A 21,916-nucleotide genomic window follows, 5' to 3' on the forward strand; every position below is an offset into this window, starting at 1 on the left:
TGGATGCGGCAGGTGAACAAACCGGCCGGCCCACCAGCGGCTTTCCCTGCACAAGCAGGGAACAAGTTTGGGAATCACTGCCCTAACGAAATGAATTTGGTGTAAACTAATGTAGAGAAATGATAAATAATACAACTTCAGAAATTAAATTATAAGGATTTTTTTCACAATTAGGTAATAGTTAAGTACATAACAATGACCATACTGGGTCAGACTAGTGGTCCATCTAGCCCAGCATCCTGTCTTTCAACAGTGGCTAATTCCAGATGTTTGAACAGGGCAATCATTGAGTGATCCATCCCCTGTCATCCACGCCCAGCTTCTGGCAGTCAGAGGCTAGGGACACTCAGAGCATGGGGTTGCATCCCTGACCATCTTGGCTAATAGCCATTGATGGTCCTGTCCTCCATGAACTTATCTCATTCTTTTTTGAACCCACTTATACTTTTGCTCTTCACAACATCCCCTGGCAACGAATACCAGAGGTTGAGTGTGCATTGTGTGAAGTACCTACTTTTGTTTGTTTTAAACCTGCTGCCTATTAATTTCATTGGGTTACCCCTGGTTCTTGTGTTATGTGAAGGGGTAAATAACACTTCCTTATTCACTTTCTCCATATCATTCCTGATTTTATCAACCTGTATCATATCTCCTCGTATTTGTCTTTTTTATAAGCTGAATTGTCCTGGTCTTCTTAATCTTTCCTCATGTGATGGAAGCTGTTCCACACCCTTACTCTTTTTTTTTGTTTGTCCTTCTCTGTACCTATTCGAATTCTAATATCTCTTTTGAGATGGAGCACAAGAATTGTGCACATTATTCAAGATGTCAGCGTACCATGGATAGAAAATATCATGCCACTCTATCAATCTTATCTATCCCTTTCCTAATGCTTCCTAACATTGTTAGCCTTTTTGATTGCCACTATATATTGAGCAGATGTTTTCACAGAACTATCCACAACGAGCAACATAAGTTACACCGACATAAGCACTGGTTTGGGACAGCATCTGCTGCTCACGGGGGCTAGAGTAGTTAAGCCAATGGGACAACTCTCGCCTGTCAATTTACAGTGGCTACATTAGAGAGCTTACAGTGGTGCAGCTGCTTCTTTCACATATAGTGCCATTCCTCCCCCAGCACTACCTACTCTGTCATGCCTATATATTTTGTACTCTGTTTTACTGTGTCCCATTAATCCCCTTTAATAAATCCTTCCCTAAGGGATGTCTCCATGTGAAATGCTTCCAGTTCCATAGGCAGAACCAGCTAGAGAGCCAGAACTGCAGGGTCTCAATGTGTGGATGAGACAATGGTGTTGGGTAGAATGATTTAGGTTTATTAGGAACTAAGAAACCTTTTGGGAAATAAAGAGCCTATTCCAGAAGGATGGGCTCCACTTAAACCAAAACAGAATCAGACTGCTGTCATGTAAAATTAAAAAGGTTATAAAGGAGTTTTTAAACTAAGGGCTGGGGAAAGCCAACAGGTGTGGAGGAGCACATGATTCATAGAATCATAGAATATCAGGGTTGGAAGGGACCTCAGGAGGTCATCTAGTCCAACCCTCTGCTCAAAGCAGGACCGATCCCCGACTAAATCATCCCAGCCAGGGCCTTGTCAAGCCTGACCTTAAAAAGTTCTAAGGATGGAGATTCCACCACCTCCCTAGGTAACGCATTCCAGTGTTTCACCACCCTCCTAGTGAAAAAGTTTTTCCTAATATCCAACCTAAATCTCCCCCACTGCAACTTGAGACCATTACTCCTTGTTCTGTCATCTACTACCACTGAGAACAGTCTAGAGCCATCCTCTTTGGAACCCCCTTTCAGGTAGTTGAAAGCAGCTATCAAATCCCCCCTCTATCTTCTCTTCTGAAGACTAAACATCGCCAGTTCCCTCAACCTCTCCTCATAACTCATGTGTTCCAGTCCCCTAATCATTTTTGTTGCCCTCCGCTGGACTCTTTCCAATTTTTCCACATCCTTCTTGTAGTGTGGGGCCCAAAACTGGACACGTACTCCAGATGAGGCCTCACCAATGTCAAATAGAGGGGAACGATCATGTCCCTCGATCTGCTGGCAATGCCCCTACTTATACATCCCAAAATGCCATTGGCCTTCTTGGCAACAAGGGCACACTGTTGACTCATATCCAACTTCTCGTCCACTGTAACCCCTAGGTCCTTTTCTGCAGAACTGCTGCCGAGCCATTCGGTCCCTAGTCTGTAGCTGTGCATTGGATTCTTCCGTCCTAAGTGCAGGACTCTGCACTTGTCCTTATTGAACCTCATCAGATTTCTTTTGGCCCAATCCTCCAATTTGTCTAGGTCCCTCTGTATCCTATCCCTACCCTCCGGCATATCTACCACTCCTCCCAATTTAGTGTCATCTGCAAACTTGCTGAGGGTGCAATCCACACCATCCTCCACATCATTTATGAAGATATTGAACAAAACCGGCCCCAGGACTGACCCCTGGGGCACTCCCCTTGATACCGGCTGCCAACTAGACATGGAGCCATTGATCACTGCCCACTGAGCCCGACAATCTAGCCAGCTTTCCATCCACCTTATAGTCCATTCATCCGGCCCATACTTCTTTAACTTGCTGGCAAGAATGCTGTGGGAGACCGTGTCAAAAGCTTTGCTAAAGTCAAGGAACAACACGTCCACTGCTTTCCCCTCATCCACAGAGCCAGTTATCTCGTCATAGAAGGCAATTAGATTAGTCAGGCATGACTTGCCCTTGGTGAATTCATGCTGACTGTTCCTGATCACTTTCCTCTCCTCTAAGTGCTTCAGAATTAATTCCTTGAGGACCTGCTCCATGATTTTTCCAGGGACTGAGGTGAGGCTGCCTGGCCTGTAGTTCCCAGGATCCTCCTTCTTCCCTTTTTTAAAGATGGGCACTACATTAGCCTTTTTCCAGTCATCTGGGACCTCCCCCGATCGCCATGAGTTTTCAAAGATAATGGCCAATGGCTCTGCAATCACATCCGCCAACTCCTTTAGCACTCTCGGATGCAACGCATCCGGCCCCATGGACTTGTGCTCGTCATGGAGACATCGCTTAGTGAAGGATTTATTAAAGGGGATACTCTATATCCTAATAAAGAGGATATTAAGACTATGACCCCATAAACAAGTCATGTTTTAATTGTGATTGTTGATAAGTTTGAATTATGATGTGCAAGAGACTGTTAAAAAGAATTGTAGGAGCTGGCATTTCTCCATACAGATCTCATGATGAAAATATTCTGATATTGAGAACAGCAATACACTTGTGATGCTAATGGTGAGAATACTTCAATAGTACTATTACAATACTAGTGGTCTCTGATTTGTAAATTCTTTTCATTTTTCTCCTTACGGGTTTTGAACTGTAGCTGTTAACCTGGAAAATATATAGGGTGCAGCCTGCATCAACAGGGTTGTGACAAAGTAAATTTAAGGAATCTGACCTGTGATGCATTGAAACAATCAGTGTCAAGGCGGTTATTGCCGTACAGGTCACAGGTTCAAAAGATCAGATTTGGCCATTTATTATGGACACTTAACCTTTTAAAAATAAAGTCTATAGGACTATAGCACGTATGTCCAATTATGAGGGGTATACATCCATTCTAATGAAGTAAATGGAAAAATAATGCAGAAAAGTCTTGCAGTCTAGTGTCATAGTGAACATTGCTAAGGATGTAAAATAATAACTTGGGTGAGACTTGCATACTTTCCTGTGTTGAGCGGGCACTGTTTTACTCAATGATATGAAAAGGGATGTTCATTAGTGTCGGGTATTGGACATTTTGCATCAGTTTCTTCTGCCATTTACACCCAGGCAACACCACTGATTTCAGATGGGGTTTTACTAGTGTGAGGGCATAATTTACCACTTAGACTCATCATTTATCTGAGTTGGACCTGATCCCCTTTCTATGCCATTTCCCTGGAGCTGTCTGTAATAGTTGTCTATTGGAATTGTTTCAGAGTAACAGCTGTGTTAGTCTGTATTCGCAAAAAGAAAAGGAGTACTTGTGGCACCTTAGAGACTAACCAATTTATTTGAGCATGAGCTTTCGTGCATCCGATGAAGTGAGCTGTAGCTCACGAAAGCTCATGCTCAAATAAATTGGTTAGTCTCTAAGGTGCCACAAGTACTCCTTTTCATATTGGAATTGTACACATTTGGCTTTAATCCTTTAAAATACTTAATTCTCTCCTGCATTCTCAGTTTTTGTGTTTTGGTTTTATTAAGTGAAAGTAGCTTTGCTTCTCGGCATCTGGTTTCCCAAGATCTGCTCCTTCTCCAGATTTTTCTTTTGATTCTTTTTAACCCTTCAACCCTATACTACTTTCCACTGTTTGGGTCTCTTGTGATGGGCATTTGTATTTTCATAGCCATATTACATTCTATGCATGCATCACAAAATATCCGCCAGGAAAAGTAAGTTGATTTTCTTTCACGGCATAAGAAGCTCCCCAGGAGAAGGCTGTAGTGCAGAGACCCACTCTGCTCTCCTGGGGTTGAATCACCCTGGGACACAGCGCCTCCTGTGGGTTGTGGGAAAGCAATGTACATACTCTTACACTGGAAGGGATGAATCAAGCCCATAGTTGTATTTTACCAAGCATACTTTCAAACGTGTTATGGATTTGGAACAGTAAACTTGTAAAAGATATTTATGCACCCCAAACCCCTCCCCAGTTCCTCAGTTTTTCTTTGCATTCTCCAGTCTAGCAATTAGTGCCACCCGAACCATGTGGGGTATGAAGTATTGGAAAGCTCCACTAATACCAAAGCCAGTTTTCCTTATTCCTTAATCTCCTACACTGTATTTGTTTGTGGAAAGTAATTTGTTTTGGAACCTTGGTTTACAGTGTGGGTGGTATGGTGGTGGTAGATATTTCTATCTTAGTTTCTGTGTGGGTTGAACATAGACGCCTGTTTCATGCACCACCTCTTAACGCTAAATGTATTGTATAGGCACATTGGGCATTGAGTTTCTTTCACGGCATAAGAAACTCTGAACACAATCTCATCATCTAATTTTTTTCACACATTTTCTTTTTCTTTCTTGTGTTCTGTATCTCTGTTAAGCCTCCTCTCCCCAGCCCACTGCCATATGCTGCTAATGTGGAGTGAAGTTTGGTCTCAAAAAGAATGAAAGAGATTAGAAAATCACAAGTAAGAAAGGAAATGACCCAGTCTCTGCTATGTGGACCAGTCCTCATCATCCAAATCCAGGCTAGATATGAGATTCTGCTGTTGTGTTCAGTGTGTCTGTGGCACTGTCCCCTCTCTGGAAAATATTATTACTACTTTTTGGTTAGTATTTGTTTCTGATAGTGCTAGGTGCTTTATGTATTTGTAAGAAGGCTGCACTTGCTCTGTTGCGCGCTCTCTCTCTCTCTCTGTCCTTATGTTAGATGCAGAGAATAAGGAGTGAGGATTGGGGTGCAACTCAGGAATTTTTCCCTTGTGTGTATATTTCTCTTGCCTATTTTTACCTATTTGCCTCTTTAGCTTAATTCATACTCCTGTGACTTTTTGATAACAGTGTGTTTCAAACCTTTGCTTGGTTTTGTTTAGTCCTTGTCCTATCTACTATGAGACAGATCCTCCACTCATATAAATTTGTGTAACTCATTTGGCCTTAGTGGTCCTACGCTGATTTACACCGGAGGATGATCTGGTCCAATATTTTGTTTTATTTTTAATCCTTTCCTTTCTCTGTTTTGTACATAACAATAACAATGTTGATGTGGACTTCCTGGAAAACGTGATACTGTCAAAATAAGTACTTTCCACCATTTCTGTCTGCTTTGCATTCTGAATGAATGCTTAAAAGTAAAAGAAAATGGGAACTAGAGAACTAGTAACATTTGTTACTCATGAGGGAATTGAGCATTTTAGTCTCAGTCTGGTCTAACTTCCGGCTTAGTAAAGAATAAGCCCCCGCCCAAAAAAAGAGTGGGGTGGGGGGTGGTGCCCAGGAAGAATGACCACAGTGGCTTTTTATTTAGAGGTGCACAACAGGCTTTTGTTATTAACCTGAAGCTTGGGTCAAATTTGCAGAGTTTCACTAACTTTTCAGATCAGCCTCCACTGAATTTTGCATGAGCCTTTTTCAAGCTGGGAATTATTTATGGTTTTCACCTGAAATCTTACAAAACTGGATTTAGATAATCTTCTTTTGAGTTTGAAGTTTCATTCCAGCTCCAGGTGAAATTTATAGGATGCAGTCCATATGATGAAATAGTTAAACGTCAACAAGCAGAAATTGCAAGTTCCTCAGAGCTCCCTTCTTTACTTTGTTCACATAAGAACTCTCTGGTGCTCCAACACTACTGTGATGAGAACCATATAAGTAACAAGAGAGGTAGAACTTTCCTCAGCAATCATATTCTAGTTGCCAAATTGCAGATCAGCACAAATATGTGAATTCCTCTGTCAATCTGTTTGTACAGCATCCCACATACCCATTGTTTTTATTTAGAGAGGGCTGAAAAGGTTTGAGCTCTTTCCCTCTCACCCTCCAATATTTTCTCACTGTGCTCCTTCTCCTGTTTCCATGTACCCCTTCAGGCTGTAGCATACAGAAAGCATGCAGATAAGAGAGTACTTTAGCTAACTCCAGAATCCTTGTCAGATGCCAAATCCCACACCTAATTATAAGTACATGGGCTCTGGTTTTCTGACTGTGTTTGTAGTGAGTACTTCATAGTTTTAGAATGAAAAAACTATGAACTCACTAGAGATTGGAAAAGCTGATATTTTTCATGAACACAGGCAGAGCTATAAATCTGTGGAGCTGTGCATCTTGGATGTAGAGGCTTTTAGGAAATAATGTAAAAGCTGTGTTAGGCTCTTGTCCATTCCACTGGCCAGTGCAGGATTGTTTGCTGTCGTGCATTCTCAAGATCTTTACATATTTTAAATAACATATGCATCCGATGAAGTGAGCTGTAGCTCACGAAAGCTTATGCTCAAATAAATTTGTTAGTGTCTAAGGTGCCACAAGTACTCCTTTTCTTTATATGTGATAGAGGTTCCAGAGTTTAATAGCTCTTTCTTTTCTGTTGCTCATCCTGAATTTTCCTTCGCTTTATTTAATCCTATTATTTTGTTATACCACTTGAACCACCCTAGGTAATTCTTCTCCCTTTTCAGTGTTACACTATCCAGATACTTGCAGTTATCATATCCTCCCTACTCCAACCTCCACTTCCTTAAAGTGATTGGTCAGGTTAGTCATAGTTGTTGTTGTTCTTTTCTAGAATCTCTCATACGTCTGTCTTTTTAAGAGTGAGTTGCTCAGAATGTACAAACCTGGATTTGTGCTGGAAATGGCCCAACTTGATGATCAGTTTAGATAAGCTATTACCAGCAGGAGAGTGGGGTGGGAGGAGGTATTGTTTCATGGTCTCTGTGTATATAATGTCTTCTGCAGTTTCCACAGTATGCATCCGATGAAGTGAGCTGTAGCTCACGAAAGCTCATGCTGAAATAAATTGGTTAGTCTCTAAGGTGCCACAAGTACTCCTTTTCTTTTTGCGAATACAGACTAACACAGCTGTTACTCTGAAACTAGTCTGTATTGTTGCACTTTTACTATATTCTCTGGTCTCTCTATCTGCATTCTAGTGCTCCTGTTAGCATAGAATCTAGTGATATAATCCTTTATCCCCAGTTGCCTGATCTATTGATTATTTGTTGGTTATGTTATTGATTGAAATTCCCTATTTAGCATTCTGTCATTTGGTAGGTTCTTGTCCCAAGTTCAGGTCTAGTATTATCAGAGTTACAGCTTTGGAAGCCAATAATGGTCATACTCAAGGAAGACCTTTTGTAACTGTAAAACTTTTATTACTACAATGATTAGTTCAATAAGTAAAGAAATCCAAAAAGTAAAGTGAGATAATGTAGCACTGTAGGATGACCTCCACCATTACAGGTATATATTCACTCTATTTGTGGGGAGAGCTCTAAAGGTTGAGGCAAATCCTAGCTTAATTTAGCATGCCAGTGAAGAACTTAATTTAGCTTTGGCATGCCAGTGAAGAACTTCAACGGCTGTACCTAAGACAAACATCCATCATGTATATGTATGTGTATATGTACGTGTAGCTCTTTCCTCCTTCACCATACCTTAACTTCTTCACCCACATAATATTAGGGTGTCCTTATCCTATAGGTTAGTGTATTAATTAGATTATGCTTATTAACATGTATGTCCATTGGATTACTATTGCGGTTAAACATCTGCTGATATTTCCCTCCAAAAATACCCTAGATTGGTACAAACTGTGTTCTTGTAGCTACCTATCAGCAACTTTCAACACTTCTGCTTATTGCAAAACAATAAACAAAGCCTTGTGCCGTCTTGTGACTTAAGATCACTATTATACCATACTCTTGTTTAGGGTATAAGGCCTTATAAATATGCTAACTGTTTAAGCTATTCTTATAAGTCTAGGCTTATATGTCTCTTGTGTTCCTGCTCTCAGTTCCTTACTCCTTTATCTTCTATTTACCCTATGACTACATAATTACTGCATAGCTACACCCCCAAATCTCATGGCAAAGAACTGATTCATTTGGGACACCATACATGAAAGAGAGACAGAAGGATAAAATATTTTCTCATGATAACATCAATCACATTGTTATAATAGTGACTATTTATCTGTTTTGCTAGAAGCTGGTATAGGACAAACCTGATTCTTTCTATAATGCTTGGACTGATCATAAGTTTTACAACAGTACCTCATAATAGAAGGTTATTAAACTAGGGCATATTCCTTCTGCCTTGGTGGTAACACTAAGTACTCTGACTGTAATGTACCAAGCATTTGGGGGAAGGAAAATGAATACAAAAGAACAAATAAAAAAAAAAACCTATAAAATGATAATGAGGGAGCATGCAGTCCCTCTCAGCAAGCAGCTTACCAGAGCAGAAGTGTGGCCTCAGTCACGGCACTGTGACTCATTATTAGAATCCTTTGCCTAAAGGCTTGGAGCAGTGATGCAGTAGAACTTCATGCTGGGAAGCTGATAGCTCGTTGGAGTGACTGTGAGACTAATCAGGCAGCCGCGGTTGCTGAAGGCTTGCACTTGTTTCATGACAGTCATATTCAGAATCAAACATTAGGGCTATCAGGTTTGGCGCATTTTCTATAATGGTACAAAACAACTCTGCTTTATTTGGTAAGAAGGGTTTTTTATTGCTCTTCTCAGTTCTCTGGGGAATCAAAACAGACTTGCTGGAGGTACAGTGGACCTTTCATTAGGTTGGATATGAGATGCTTTGAAATGGACAGTACAGAAGAATTGTTCTCCAACATTAGAGGGCAACACATTTCCTATTAGCCTGGGAAAAGCAATTGTTTGATAAATGATATTTACCACTACTGCTGTCCATCATGTTAATGACCACGTGGAAATTATAATACTAAATATAAGTAGCCTGTCTATTAAAACCTTTGCACTGAACATAATGCTGGATGTTTGCATGTGAAATACTCTCCCAAGACATGGCCTTGAAACAGAATAGGACCTGTTTCTCTGTTTCTGTACCTGTTGGTACAGGAGCTTCTGTTTTGTGCAACTGCCACACTATTTCATTTTTAACAATGGTAGTTTTAAGATGTTCTTAATTGTATTGTTCTTCCTTGATCTTTCCCTAAAGTAGGCATTCAGATATCATGATGAGGAATACAATATCAAAATCTGGATTTGTGTTCAAAGATCCTCTTGTCTTTTACCCTATCAGAGGGTCATTTGCTATATACTGTGCAGATGTTTGCAGGTTAGAGGGAAGAATCAGGAGGTTTACAACAGGGGAGGGATGGAACTAAGGCACAGAGAGGCCAAGTGAATTGCCCAAGTTTTTATAGATCATCACTAGAAGGTCCAAGAATATAACCCAGGAATCCTGATTGCTAGTTTCTAGATTTTTCAACTGAAACAGATTTCCACTCAATGGCGTAAGAAGCATCAAGTGTATATGCTTGAAATTTCATGGTAAAGGAGATGCAGAAGCTGTGTTGCCAAGAAATAGTGTTGGGTCACCAGAAGATTGCTTGGTCTAGGAGAAAAGCAGACAAATGCATAGGCTATGAGGAGAAGTTAGTGGTGGTATTGCCAACCCTAATCACTAAAAAAAATCATGAGTCAGCTCCCCTAAAGTATGGGACTATTAAGCAATACTAAATTCTGTGTCCCTCTCCACCTTCTGTTTTTGAGCCTTCAGGGTTCATGTTCTCAAGCTTTTTTTCCTCAGCTGTGTCTGTTTGTGTGTACACTTGTATACACACATATACACACACACACAAACATATATAGATATAGCTATATAGATACATATGTAGAGTGATCTATAAAAATATTTGAGATTTGCATGTAAATTTCATGACTCTAGAAGCCTTGGGGCTTTAAGGAAGTTACCAAATAGTGGCAGAATCATAATGAAATCATGAGTGTTGGCAACATGGATGATGTAATGGAGAGAGGATGGGAGGCCTTGGCTATATCTCTACCTTTTGATTTGAAAATGTTTGAAACTTAGAGCAGAGTTCTGTCCTCTCATACGCATGTGAGATTCCACTCAAATAGGAGTTGTATTCATGTATAAATTTGACCTTCATTTGGTTTGGGTTAAATGTGGTTTAAAAGTTTTCTTATTCTCCAAGGCCTACATTCTGACATCAATTAAGTCAGTGTGAATCCAGCATTACTCCACTGAAGTCAATAGAGTCACTCCAGGTTTATACAGGGGAAAGTCTGGCCCTGAAGTATTTAAAATAACATGTATCAATCACTAAAAGTGACTTTTATATTTATGGCGCTCTGATGGTCTGCTCATTGCTGTACAAACACGGGAAGTCATCAAGCCTGTTCAAAGGAGTTTACAGTGTGGATCAGACACAACTATCTAGCTCAGTCTGATTGCTGTTTTGAATTTTAATTTTAGTTTAGTTCACTTACTTTGCCCTGATGGAGCTGCTCTCTCCCAGGATAAAGAAACCCTGGTCCTCCCTGGTGAAATATCCCCTCCATGCTGATATCTTCACTGGTCCTTCACTTTATATTGGAGATAAGCAAATAAATGAAAAAATTGTGTTAATAGCCATTCCTGCATATTTACTATAACTAACTCTTTGTGTGCTTGAATGCCTGAAGATTCATCTGAAGTCCATTTTAAATTGTACGTTAGAGTGTAAAATTTGAAGCTTGCTTTGGATTGGTTACTTACCAGTTATACCATCCAGTCAAGGAACAGAAATGATATCATGTGACTGATGTAACTGACCAGTATGACACAAATTGCAAACTGTGTATTCCAAATATTTACAAAGATTTGAAGGCCAAAAATTAATCAGTGAAGAAATTTGTGAAGAATTTCAAATAAAGAAATTGAGAATTTTGTATCTGCTTACAAATTAGAGACAAAATTAACTGAATAATTTGTGAAGTACTTGCTCAGCTCTACTTCATATAAATTTTCTTCACTAAAGCTGCTACTTCATCTAGTTCACATTGTTTGTTGTTTCTATTGCCATGTTTGCTCATTGCTCACATTTTGTCAGTGCCTTGATACTCCTAAATAGTGCTAAAGAAATTAATAAATAATATTAGATCAGGGACAAAATAAGAATGTAAATATAAAATGACTGTGCAATTCTGGATAGTATAGGAGCACAGTATTTTTGAAATTTCATGTTTTGGAGATAAATGCTTTTGATGGGTGTAGCATAGAAATGGGTTTATTTATCTGGCCTTGTACTGAGCTTGTATTATAATGACAACTGTCTAGTCTAATATTTGTAAATCAGGGATATTCTTTGGTTACTATAGTTAGTCTAATCACTCACAATGAATAATTTATTTGAAGAATTTATCCCTTTTTCTCTTTGTGAATTGTCCAGAAACAGGCATTGATTTTAAGTTTAACATATGTATTTGTTCATAATTAGGGCCTTACCAAATTCCCGGCCATGAAAAACGCATCACAGACCGTGAAATCTGGTCTCCCCTGTGAAATCTGGTCTTTTGTGTGCTTTTACCCTATACTATACAGATTTAACAGGGGAGACCAGTGTGTTTCTCAAATTGGGGGTCCTGACCCAAAAGGGAGTTGCAGGGGGTTGCAAGGTTATTTTAGGAGGGTCATGGTATTGCTACCCTTACTTCTGCACTGCCTTCAGAGCTGGGTGGTCAGAGAGTGGAGGCTGTTGGCCAGGCGCCCAGCTTTGAAGGTGGGAAGCGGCAACCTGCCAGCAGCAGTGCAGAAGTAAGGCTGGCAGTACTTTACCATGCCATCCTTACCTCTGTACTGCTGCTGGTGTTGGCTCTGCCTTCAGAGCTGGGTTCCAGGCCAGCAGCTGCCACTCTCCAGCTGCCCGGCTCTGAAGGCAACGCCGCAGCCAGTAGCAGTGCAGAAGTAAGGGTAGCAGTACTGCAACTCCCCCCCCCCCCCCCAATAACCTTGCGACCCCACCGAACCGCCCTCCCCCCCGACTCCTTTTTGGGTCAGGACCCCTACAATTACAGCACCATGAAATTTCAGATTTAAATAGCTGAAATCATGAAATTTATGATTTTTAAAATCATATGACCGTGAAATTGACCAAAATGGACCATGAATTTGGTAGTGCCCTATTCATAATTGTCCGGTGAACGTCATGCGAAGAAACTTGAGTCCAAAAATTGCTTACAAAGGAGTTGAGTATTAAGCAGTATTCACTATCTGATCTGTGTGATTGGTCATGAAATAGAATGACAGGTTTCAGAGGAGCAGCCGTGTTAGTCTGTATTCGCAAAAAGAGGACTTGTGGCACCTTAGAGACTAACCAATTTATTTGAGCATAAGCTTTCGTGAGCTACAGCTCACTTCATGGGATGCATTCAGTGGAAAATACAGTGGGGAGATTTACATATACAGAGAACATGAAACAATGGGTGTTACCATACACAATGTAATGAGAGTGATCACTTAAGGTGAGCTATGACCAGCAGGAGAGTGTGTGGGGGGGAACCTTTTGTAGTGATAATCAAGGTGGGCCATTTCCAGCACTTGACAAGAACGTCTGAGGAACAGTGGGGGGTGGAGGGGAAATAAACATGAGGAAATAGTTTCACTTTGTGTAATTACCCATCCACTCCCAGTCTTGATTCAAGCCTAAGTTAATTGTATCCAGTTTGCAAATTAATTCCAATTCAGCAGTCTCTTGTTGGAGTCTGTTTTTGAAGTTTTTTTGTTGAAGAATTGCCACTTTTAGGTCTGTAATCGAGTGACCAAAGAGATTGAAATGTTCTCCGACTGTTTTTTGAATGTTATATTTCATGATGTCTGATTTGTGTCCATTTATTCTTTTACGTAGAGACTGTCCAGTTTGGCCAATGTACATGGCAGAGGGGCATTGCTGGCACATGATGGCATATATCACATTGGTAGATGTGCAGGTGAAAGAGCCTCTGATAGTGTGGCTGATGTGATTAGGCCCTCTGATGGTGTCCCCTGAATAGATATGTGGACGCAGTTGGCAACGGGCTTTGTTGCAAGGATAGGTTCCTGGGTTAGTGGTTCTGTTGTGTGGTGTGTGGTTGCTGGTGAGTATTTGCTTCAGGTTGGCGGGCTGTCTGTAAGCAAGGACTGGCCTGTCTCCCAAGATCTGTGAGAGTGATGGGTCATCCTTCAGGATATGGCAGGCGACCAGCTTGGCTTAACGGTGAAATCCTAGCGGATCTTAAACATAAAAAAGAAGCTTACAAGAAGTGGAAGGTTGGACATATGACCAGGGAAGAGTATAAAAATATTGCTTGGGCATGTAGGAATGAAATCAGGAGGGCCAAATCGCTCCTGGAGCTGCAGCTAGCAAGAGATGTCAAGAGTAACAAGAAGGGTTTCTTCAGGTATGTTGGCAACAAGAAGAAAGCCAAGGAAAGTGTGGGCCCCTTACTGAATGAGGGAGGCAACCTAGTGACAGAGGATGTGGAAAAACCTAATGTGCTCAATGCTTTTTTTGCCTCTGTCTTCACTAACAAGGACAGCTCCCAGACTGCTGCGCTGGGCATCACAACATGGGGAGTAGATGGCCAGCCCTCTGTGGAGAAAGAGGTGGTTAGGGACTATTTAGAAAAGCTGGACGTGCTCAAGTCCATGGGGCCGGACGAGTTGCATCCAAGAGTGCTAAAGGAATTGGCGGATGTGATTGCAGAGCCATTGGCCATTATCTTTGAAAACTCGTGGCGAACGGGGGAAGTCCCGGATGACTGGAAAAAGGCTAATGTAGTGCCAATCTTGAAAAAAGGGAAGAAGGAGGATCCTGGGAACTACAGGCCAGTCAGCCTCACCTCAGTCCCCGGAAAATCATGGAGCAGGTCCTCAAGGAATCAATCCTGAAGCACCTACATGAGAGGAAAGTGATCAGGAACAGTCAGCATGGATTCACCAAGGGTAGGTCATGCCTGACTAGTCTAATCGCCTTCTATGATGAGATTACTGGTTCTATGGATGAAGGGAAAGCAGTGGATGTATTGTTTCTTGACTTTAGCAAAGCTTTTGACACGGTTTCCCACAGTATTCTTGTCAGCAAGTTAAAGAAGTATGGGCTGGATGAATGCACTATAAGGTGGGTAGAAAGTTGGCTAGATTGTCGGGCTCAACGGGTAGTGATCAATGGCTCCATGTCTAGTTGGCAGCCGGTGTCAAGTGGAGTGCCCCAGGGGTCAGTCCTGGGGCCGGTTTTGTTCAATATCTTCATAAATGATGTGGAGGATGGTGTGGATTGCACTCTCAGCAAATTTGCGGATGATACTAAACTGGGAGGAATGGTAGATACGCTGGAGGGCAGGGATAGGATACAGAGGGACCTAGACAAATTGGAGGATTGGACCAAAAGAAATCTGATGAGGTTCAATAAGGATAAGTGCAGGGTCCTGCACTTAGGACGGAAGAACCCAATGCACAGCTACAGACTAGGGACCGAATGGCTAGGCAGCAGTTCTGCGGAAAAGGACCTAGGGGTTACAGTGGACGAGAAGCTGGATATGAGTCAGCAGTGTGCCCTTGTTGCCAAGAAGGCCAATGGCATTTTGGGATATATAAGTAGGGGCATAGCGAGCAGATCGAGGGACGTGATCGTTCCCCTCTATTCGACATTGGTGAGGCCTCATCTGGAGTACTGTGTCCAGTTTTGGGCCCCACACTACAAGAAGGATGTGGAAAAATTGGAGAGAGTCCAGCGAAGGGCAACAAAAATGATTAGGGGTCTGGAACACATGACTTATGAGGAGAGGCTGAGGGAACTGGGATTGTTTAGTCTGCAGAAGAGAAGAATGAGGGGGGATTTGATAGCTGCTTTCAACTACCTGAGAGGTGGTTCCAGAGAGGATGGTTCTAGACTATTCTCAGTGGTAGCAGATGACAGAACAAGGAGTAATGGTCTCAAGTTGCAGTGGGGGAGGTTTAGGTTGGATATTAGGAAAAACTTTTTCACTAGGAGGGTGGTGAAACACTGGAATGCGTTACGTAGGGAGGTGGTAGAATCTCCTTCCTTAGAAGTTTTTAAGGTCAGGCTTGACAAAGCCCTGGCTGGGATGATTTGATTGGGGATTGGTTCTGCTTTGAGCAGGGGGTTGGACTAGATGACCTCCTGAGGTCCCTTCCAACCCTGATATTCTATGATTCTATGATAGGTTGTAGATCCTTGATGATCACTCTTGTTACAGTGTGTATGGTAACACCCATTGTTTCATGTTCTCTGTGTATATAAATCTCCCCACTGTATTTTCCACTGAATGCATCCGATGAAGTGAGCTGTAGCTCACGAAAGCTTATGCTCAAATATATTTGTTAGTCTCTAAGGTGCCACAAGTCCTCCTTTTCTTTTTTGAAATAGAATGGTATTTTCTGTTCCTTGGTTTGAAGACTTGTCATTTTTATTGTTCTGGCACAAATATGTGTTGCTTTTTGTGCCAGCATCTGTATTTACATGTGACCATGTTTACTCATTTGCACTCAAAACAAGTGTATTTATTTGAGGATGAGATTTCACCCAAATATTAGTTGTAAATCTAAAACATCAGAATCATTGGTTTTATTTGCGTTAATAGTCATGGATACATGTTGGCAGTATTTGCTCAGCTTCATTGGTTACTCTGGCCTCCCAACTCTCTCTTCCCCTCAGCTCATTTCTTGTAGTGGTATGGCAGTGGTTTTTCCTTTTTTTCCTGCTTTCTGTTAGTGATAAGTAAGATAATTGGGCTCTTCTCTGCTTCTCCCCCCTCAGCTCTATCCTCTTCACCCGTTTCCCACTCAGCAAAATCTCTCCACAAAGACTTCTTTTTCACAATCCTTAAATGTGAGCCTTCAGAAAAAAGTGGTTTAAAAAGTCTTTAAAAATGTATCTCCTAAGGCACTAAAAGATTGAAGTGTTAGGTAGAGCATTGCCTCTCCTTCCTCTATTCTGGTTATTGGGAGGGGCAAATGGTCCCAATAAAACTACAAACAATTTAGTGAAGTGCAATATGCGAAGGACAATTCCCTCCTAACTTTAAATGTGTTCTGAATATAGGAAAAATGGCAGAATTCCTTAATATAATACCACAGTTTAGTTGAGGTATAACAGCATAAGAAATCCCAGAGGAAATCTTCAAGCAAGGTAAAATAGTATCATATACATTCCTTAATATTGCAAAAGTTTCCTTAATCTCATTGTTTAAATTTTTCAATAAACCATAATGCTTATTAGTAGTTTTTCATTTTCAGCTGTCAGATAATTCCTTTTGCAAACTCTAGATAAATAGGACTCACCATACTTCTGATTTTAGTTATAGATGATATATATGTAACCAGACAGCTGATGTAATAAAATAGTATTGTGTTTTCCACTGTGTTGAACTTAGAGGTTCAAATGTGTTAATGCAATTGAATTGATTGTAATATTTTATAAAAGTTTCTTCAACAAAAATATTGTTAGTGATTCTAGTTGTCAAAGGTTATGAAAGCAAATAAAATGTGCTTCTAGTTGTAATGACAGCAGATTGTCAGGAGCTGAAATAGAGAAGTATTATGTAGAGATGGTCTCTCTTTGTCACTTGGTTTCTTTTTCCAGTAAGAGCTGAAGCAAAAAGTCCTTATAACAGAAGACATTGGCATTTTTTCTTTAAATTGTGCACAAGAGCATGAACTGAAAGAGTAAAAGTGTTAATTGAGAGACTGCAATGAAATTTTCACCAGAAATTTTCCCTTTATTCTTCCTATCTTTTATCCTGTTCTTGTCACTATAGTGTCTGAGTGTGTTGGATTCAGAAGAATTAGAAGGTGGTGGAAATATGATTGAGGATTTTGAATAGAAATGAGCAAAACTAGTATAGTTCTGTGTTTGCAGAACCTCACTGGTCAGTTTAACAAAAGCAAAACTGAAACAACGGGTAGTTTGGATCTGGATAGCACAGTATGAAAACCCTCCAGTGTTTCTTGGGGAGAATTATGGATTAATGTCAGATTTCTAACCCATCTCATCCCCACTTTAAATGTGAATTCACAGGAACATATTTAATCAAGAAACTGAAATTCTAAAATGAAGCTTTGTAGACTTGATTCCAAACTGGTGCTGTGTTCTTTGGACTGCATAAGAAGGGAGATATTGAGTTATATAATTTTGTGAATAGCCAGTCAGATGTAGTAGGTAGGCTAAATGGTATCGGGCTGAAGGATTCATAGGTTTTTGGTCTTAAAAATCCATCCGGGACAATTAAATCTTCTAGTCTGACTTCTTTTATAATGCAGGACATAAAATTTCACCCACTGAGCCCAATAACATGTGTTTGACTAAAGCATATCTTACAAAAAAGCATCCAGTCTTGACTTGAAGACAGCAAGAGGTGGAGAATCTCCCACTTTCCTTGGTAGTTTGTTCCAATGGTTAATCATCCTCACTTTTATATATTTGTGCCTAATTTCTCATTTGAATTTTGTCTGAGTTCAGTTTCTAGTGATTGGTTCATGTTATGCCATTCTCCATCAGATTGAGGAAACCTTTAGTAGCTGGAATATTCTGCCCATTTATATACTGCAATCAAATCACCTCTCAATCTTCTTTTTGATAAACTAAATAGGTTGAGCTCTTTAAGTCTTTCACTGTAAGGCATCTTCTCTAGCCTTGGAACAATTTTTGTGTCTTTTTCTCCCCCTACACTCTGCAGTTTTTCAACTTCTCTTTAAAAATGTGGACACCAGAACTGGATGCGATATTCTAATAGTGACCTCTCCAGTGCTATATACAGAAGTTCGTCATGTCCCTATTCCTATTCGCTATGCCCCTTTGTATAGAACCAAGAATTGAATTAGCCCTTTGTGCCACAGCTTTGCACGGGGATTCCATGTTCAGTTGCTCATCCCCTATGACTCCTAAATCCTTTCCAGAGCCTCTGCTTTCCAGTCCCTGGGGGTGGGGATGGACTGTAAGTATGGTCTGCAGTACGGTCTGCATTCCTTGTTCCTAAAGGTATAACTTTGCATTTGGCTGTATTAAAACACATTTTTTTGAATGGGCCCTGGTTATCGATGGATCCAGATTACACTGTATGACTGTCCTGTCCTCATTGCTGTTTACCAGTCCGCCTATCTTTGTGTCATCTGCAAATGTTATCAGCAGTGATTTTATATTTGTTTCAGGATCAGTGATAAAAATGTTGAAAGCATTGGGCATAGTAGCAATCCCTGTGGAACCTTATTAGAAACACCTCCATTCAGTGAGGATTCCCCATTGATGACTACTCTTTGAGACTTGTCAGACAGTTCTTAATCCATTTAACGTGTGCTTTACTGTTATTGTATCGTGCTCATTTTTAATCAGTGTCATGTGTCTAAATCAAAGGTCTTATAAAAATCTAAGTACATTGCATATACACAGATACCTTTATCAACCAAATTTATAATCTCATCAGAAACTAAATCAGTTGTGTTTGATATTTCATGGAACTGCACAGATGAAAGAAGACTTCAGGGGTGTTGGAAGAGAGCTAAAGAAAAGGAAAGTTCAGGTGATCTTCTCAGAGATCCTTCCAATCCCATGAGCAAGTAAAGACAGAATACAGAAAATACTGGAAGTGAACCAGAGGCTGCACGATTGGTGTGAAGCTGAAGGTTTTGGTTTTGTGGAACACTGGGCCACATTCTGGAGGAAAGAGAGCTTTACAAATGGGACAGCCTGTATCTGTTAAATGTGAGGTGGGTTATCTTAGTTGAAGACTAGCTGCAGCAGCCAGAAGGATGGCAAAAGATAACAGTAAATAGAAATATTACTCTGTATTTCATGGAATAGTTTGCAACTAGTATTTTTAAGTTACAAGTTTTAACTCTTTGTTTAAAAAAAATGACTAGATTTTGTATAAACTGTGTTGCAGTATGACTCAGAAATTTGGTGCTTTTGAAAATTTTACTCCAAATCTCAAATCCAAGCCCCATTTTCAAAATTTACCTAGATACTTTTGAACCTAAACTCACTGGAAGTCATTGGTACTGAAGGTCCTAAGTGTTTTGTGGACCAGATTTTTCAAGGTATTTAGGTGCCTAAAGATACAGCAGTGCCTGGTGAGATTTTTCAAAAGCACCTAGGTGTCTGAATCCTGGAAGTTAGGTACCTAGGTGCTTTTGAAAACCTCGCTACGTGCCTATCTGCATATTTAAGTGCCACACGCTTTTGATAATCTGGCCCTCAGTCGCCTTTGAAAATGTGATTTGGGAGCCTAAGTCATTTAGGCACTTTTGAAAATTTTAGCCTTGACCTGTGAGGGTCAAAATTAATTTCAATCTACTTAATTATGTATTTGGGCAGTGTCACAATTTTAAGCTGTAGTGGGCAAGCATGGATAAGTTCCAGTCCAGCCTTCTTTTGTGAAGATTAGGTGCAGGCCTAAAGAAGGCTTTCTCCAGCAGTGAGCTAAGAACATCTGATGTCATCATGGGGATTTTTAATAAACAGTGAAGTAAATAATAGCATCTAAAATTGCAGAGTAAGGAAAGGATTCCGGCACATGTGTGTTCAGTCAATAAATGATTGATTATAATGTTCAAAGTCATTTTTCTGAGCTATCCAGAGAAGGGACAATATCTGTCTATCTATTGTAGCTATTTATAAGGCCTCTGTCACTTTGGTATCTATATGGTATCTATACGATAAGATAATCCATTGCCAGAATGAATTTCAGTCTGGTATACCTTTAGAATTTTTTGGTATTTATTTATTTGTTTGAGATAAAATAATTAATGTTTTAATAATAAATAGCGGACACATCATCATGTGAAAACGAGTTAAGAGGCATATTCATTTAGCCTCTTCATTTGAATCCTAATAGAGACTGGCACCTCTCCATTTATCTTGCTTCAAAATGTTTACTGAAAATGAGTGACCGTTGTATTTGAACACTGAGGAGCATCCTTCATGTAAGCTTCTCCCTATAATGTTATGTGGCTAAAATAGAATTCTGCTGGAACACTGAGTCACGGGGGCTGACCCAGCAAAGCGCTGTGTGTGTGACACATAATGAAAGGTTGAACTGTCTGTCTCCGAGGTAGCGTAGCAGATCAAATCACAGAGGATCATGCAGAGATATGTTGCCTTTCTCTGAGTGACAGAAGTTAATAATTAGTGACAATGATTGACAGATACACTCCATCTGCCGCTCTGACGCCCAGGAGCAGTTATTCCACAACTGTCTGCGGGCACAATGAACTCCTGTGGGAGAGAAAGATGTCCTGTGATTGACAGCTGCCTTCAAGAGAGACAGGCCACTGACAGTAAAGTCACTGTCAGCAAAAGTGCAAAGTCTCCCCCTGTTCCCTGGAAGTCTCACTTGCTGTATACATTTATTCTGTTTCATTTATCATGTCAGGTATGGTTTTAAATACATTAATAGCTAGCCTGTTTTTTAACTGTAGGATTTTTCAAATGGTAAATTAGAGATATCCACACACTGTGACACTTCATCATCCTACTACCTGTTCTCTGTAGTACATTGGACATAAACCTACTCACATATCTGTATTTAATCAGTCTATCTTTCTATCTGTACTGGAAGTAGAGAAATCTTGCACTATTGCCCCTGTAAATTGCGATTCTAAACGTTCACAAAAGATAATCTGTTTGTACCTCATCCATCCTGTTTTTAAAACTTTTTCAAACTGTAGAATAAATATTTGAAAATACTTTTTATTTAAACAGTCTCATTCTATATGGGGTTTTTTGTATGCAATATTTATGACTTACCTTATTCTTGATTTTAAGTTACAGGAAAATGACAAGTGATTTTCGATCCTAAATCTTATTTGCTAGATTTTAATAAGCATTCACATCACTGTAGCATACATAATAACATATTTGCAATAAACTGCAAATAACTAAGATGTATTTCAAACATAAAATGATGCATGAGTAATAAAATCATTCTGAATGTATCCTGGATTCTGTAAGATACTGATAAGTTAGATACTTGTTGGGCCAGTTTTGTATAACTAATATGTGTATCTCATCACTGTACATAATAGATTATTTATTTCAGAGTTGAGTGCAAGTGGCATCAACTTTGTATAATTCTCTTTTTCTCAGCACATCCTCAGGAGTCTAATAGATTTGGGTAGCTCTAAAGGAGTAAATTTTTCATATCGGTGAATTGTCCAGTCTGTCCAGTCTGTCCATTTAGAATATCTGTTTAGCCAATCACCAAGGTGTCTAGACTCCAAACGGGGCTTGCTTTTAATAGGCAAGTAGCTCTTCTGTGTCCATTGCTGAAAGGAAAGAACCATGATTCATTAATGTTTGCCTTTTCTTCTTTCCTTCCTGCATCAGCTCTGTGCAGGGATGCAGGATTGGAACTTTTTTTTTTTTCATTACCTGTTTCCTCACAGGCAC

The 21,916-nt window shown here is 40.2% G+C and overlaps 1 protein-coding gene across 3 annotated transcripts in view; it reads left to right on the forward strand.

The window, feature by feature from the left end:
- Window positions 1-21,916, forward strand: part of LOC119563996 — a 371,151-nt gene that overhangs the window by 30,139 nt on the left and 319,096 nt on the right. The window contains exon 4 of one of the 3 annotated variants that reach the window (XR_006286514.1): window positions 18,996-21,460. The exons of the other annotated variants lie outside the window; for them this stretch is intronic. The gene's annotated coding sequence lies outside the window, so the exon portion shown is untranslated. Of the gene's footprint in view, window positions 1-18,995; window positions 21,461-21,916 lie in introns of those variants that run through there. 3 annotated transcript variants of the gene reach the window in all.

Source organism: Chelonia mydas, chromosome 19 (assembly GCF_015237465.2).
Source record: "Chelonia mydas isolate rCheMyd1 chromosome 19, rCheMyd1.pri.v2, whole genome shotgun sequence".
Classification (NCBI taxonomy): Eukaryota; Metazoa; Chordata; order Testudines; family Cheloniidae; genus Chelonia; species Chelonia mydas.